The following is a 4162-nucleotide window of genomic DNA, read 5'->3' on the forward strand; positions in this document are numbered from 1 at the left end:
AGTCAATCATGAACAAGCAAATGACATCTGCTCCACATACACACTTGCTCTAAAGTACTAAACAAAAAGAACAGTAACTGCCATAAATAGTAGATTGAGTGACAGGTTTGTTGAGAATTTTAAAAAAAAAATCACGTCGTCGCATCACTTTAGACAAAATGTCCGGACCAGAAACAATCTCCATTTTCTCATTTTTGGCCTAAAGGATATATATAAAATACCACGTTGCAATTAATTTGTTTACTTCTGCTTTTCTTTATTTATTTTGGTTGTGTAGCTGATATTCACCAAGTCCAAAATAGATTCAAATATATTCTATCATAGCATGCGCTCGAAAAGATGTTGTCGTTGAATAAAAAATATATATTTATCGTATACCATGATAATCCAAGGTTATGACAACCTGTGTCTATGTCACTGGTTCTGGAGTACTTATTTTCCAAATCACCATTATGTTTGGCGATAAGTCACCTTATGTCAATCGTACATTACTTAACTAGACGTAATTTTTATTATAAATTGTTGTAAATATTACCTGTATGAAATAAGCATGTAATATTATGCACTTAACTGCCTGCTTCGAATTTGTGCTCTAAAAAAAGATTATATCCTCGCAGTGTGTGTATGTGTACACATGTATGTATGTATGTATGTATGTATGTATGTATGTATGTATGTATGTATGTATGTATGTACGTGCGTATGTATGTATGTATGTATGTATGTACGTACGTACGTACGTACGTATGTATGTATGTATGTATGTATGTATGTATGTATGTATGTATGTATGTATGTATGCATGCATGCGTGCGTGCATGCATGCGTGTGTGTTTGTGTGTGTGTGCGTGATTGTTCATTCGTTCGTTTGTTTGTTTGTTTGTTTGTGTGTGTGTGTGTGCGCGCTCGTGCGTGTGTGTTTGTGTTATATCAAAGTTCATACACCCAATATCTGCATCTTTAACCTTAGGTGGATTTGAAAAATGGTATTCCAAACTTCGATACAATGATGTAGACTCTTTGTGTTCTTCACGTCATTAGTCAACATCCTTGACCGTGATTGTGACCTCTAGCTAGAGTCATGAACTCTACTTGCTTATGTAACCTTCAAAGTCAAGCTCTATGTCTCCTGCTTGTTCACGACCACAGCCCTCGACAAGTACCAGGTATACGTGTGTAGATAAGCGGAAACTTCTGAAGCACCTAAAATAAACAAAACTAAGTCAGATAAAACAGCCCATTTAAAAGGTGAACATGTTGTAAAGTAAGAATGAGCCATGATTTATAAACTGATAGCAATCTCGATTTGTCATATTTCTGAAAGCGTATCTCATATCTGAATATGTCTGAAGCTTATATACAGTAATAGCGTGCACATCAGGTATTTTGGGTATCACATTTTTTTTTTATATCGTACGTATTACAAAATTATATATCTTTGTTTTCGTAACGACGACTTATCAGCGCGTAATGTAAAAGAAAGCATTATAGATATATTTTGTAACGTGTTGCTAGCAGAATAATTGACCCCATGACCTTTACGGGGTCAGGTCGAGGTCACGCCTCCACTATCTTGTCCAGAGTGTGAGTAACACTCTCATTGATACGTTTAGGTTACGTGTGCGTTAAAACAACATCGTCCATGCTACCGTTCACAAAATTCAAACTAAGAATTATGAAACGCGTGTGTGTTTTAAATCCAGACTGTGTCTTCTCTGTTGTGATATGTTTTACGATGGTAACCATGTCGATCGCCCTCTGGTTATCTGGAGTTGTCATGGACGAACCTGACTTGACATTTGTGGGACGAGTTTTCTGTGGAATTTCTGTTCTTGCTGCTTGTTGTTTCAGCCATCCTTGTGTTTGCTGGCCCTGGAGGTGTATAAAAGAATACCTGGAACAAAAAAGACCCGAAAAGTGTACTGTAATAACCAGTGGTAATAAGGAGACGCTTATTTTCAGACGATCCTGTCGGTACCCTGGTAATAAGCAACCTGTTTGCTCCGACTCCCATAGAAATTGTAATCGTATTGTGGAGCATCATCATGACAACGCTAGCATGCATTGTCAAAGATCAAAAATGGAATATCTTTCGCTTATCAAATACGGTAATAATTTTGGGAAAACTTCGACTGTCAATTCCAATTTAATTACGCTGTTGGTTGGGAATGCAACTCAAACAACGACTGTTATAAACAGAGACGCGCGAAGTTTGGAGCAATCTGTTATTGCCATCGAAGAGAGCGAATTTACAGTATCAAGGTAAAGTTCACACACGATACATGTCATAGAGAGAGAGAAAGACACACGTACACACACAGAGACAGACAGACAGACAGACAGACAGACAGACAGACAGACAGACAGACAGACAGACAGACAGACAGACAAAGACATACAGAGACAGAGACAGGGAGAAAGACAGAGAGGAGAGATACATGCATGCATACATACATACATACATACATACATACATACATACATACATACATACTTACATACATACATACATACATACATACATACATACATACATACATACATACATACATGCATGCATGCATACATACATACATGCATGCATGCATGCAGACAGACAGACAGACAGACAGACAGACAGACAGACAGACAGACAGACAGACAGACAGACAGACAGACAGACAGATAGACAGACAGACAGACAGACAAATAGACAGACAGACAGACAGACAGACAGACAGAGAAAGCAGTTCAGCGAGCAGTGGTTTTGATAAACAGCCAAAAGTTCAAAACACGATTAGAAATATTGCCCTGCATGACGTAGTCAAACTTATACCAGGTTGTTTTGTGTCAACTTCATCATTATTTCTGAAATACACTAATATCAAGATTGTCATTAGTTGCACCTACACCTACTGAGTGTTTTCAGATTTTTTTGTTGATGGCAAGTTTATTTTTAAGGTTATTGACCTTTATCACCTTATCTGTAAATATTATGTAGAAGCAATTTAATTCAGATACTCTATCTATCAATTGTATAAACAAGTAGCCCTTGTGTATGTCATGGCCAGACATTACACCCGTTCGTTTATTGGGTACCAAACTTAATCTCCTCCTGTACATGTGGTGAGAATTGAGAACCCAACAATAGTTGAAAAAAAACAGTCTATCGTTTTATATTTTGTGTATCTCTGAAAGTACAACCTTACTTGATCAAATAACGATGTTAATTTTTTGACGAGATGACATTTGGCGGGAAACGATGTTGACGCTTTATCTTAGAGACATGGCCTAGCTAGGTCGGTCTTATCACACTTCAAGCTGGAAACATATGACATTGACATCAGTTTCATGGACTTTATCACCACATTTCAAGTAGCTGAAAGGCTTTTTAAATACCATCTCTGGATTGCCAGTGATAGTTTGTCGTTAGAATTTAAAACTTATGACGCGCATTCATGGATGGTTTTCTCGTTGATATTTGTTTCATTGTTGAATAGATGCATATTCCGTGTACAAAGAGAAAGAGCTAGGGCGGGGAGGAGGGCGGGGAGGAGGGGATAGTGTGGGACGGATCACACAGACAACAGACAGACAGACAGACAGACAGACAGACAGGCGGATGGACGAACTGACTGGCTGAAAGTACACTGAAAACAGAAATTAAATATCAAATTTTATTTGCTCATTTTGCATTGTAGGAAGATTGAAAGAACTGTTGAAGCCGATGAGGGCGCTATTCGATGTTCCGTTCAACTTCCATCATTATACGAATCTGTTAAATTGGTGGAAAGGGACACTACATCAACAGCTGATCTTGGTGCTAATTTACCAACATATCAAGAAACCATAGAGACGAAACTTACGTGTATTTTTGAGACACTTGTCTGACGTGGATACTATTTCCCTGAAAAGCCATCTCGAGGGAAGCAAAAAAACCAAGCCAAAAAAACCACAAACATTACCATCGCAGTACAACTTAGCCAACATATCACGACAGGAGACATACTACAATGAGAGTGAATACTGGGTTCTAAGTAATAATTGGTTCGTCTTTCAAATCATCAGTGACGTGATTATTGAAAAGAAATATGTTTTTCCGAAATTGTCTGTTGATGTTTTTTTTTACATAATTACATGCTTCACCCTATATATATATATATATATATATTATATATATATA

Source organism: Glandiceps talaboti, chromosome 5, assembly GCF_964340395.1.
Source record: "Glandiceps talaboti chromosome 5, keGlaTala1.1, whole genome shotgun sequence".
Taxonomy (NCBI): domain Eukaryota; kingdom Metazoa; phylum Hemichordata; class Enteropneusta; family Spengelidae; genus Glandiceps; species Glandiceps talaboti.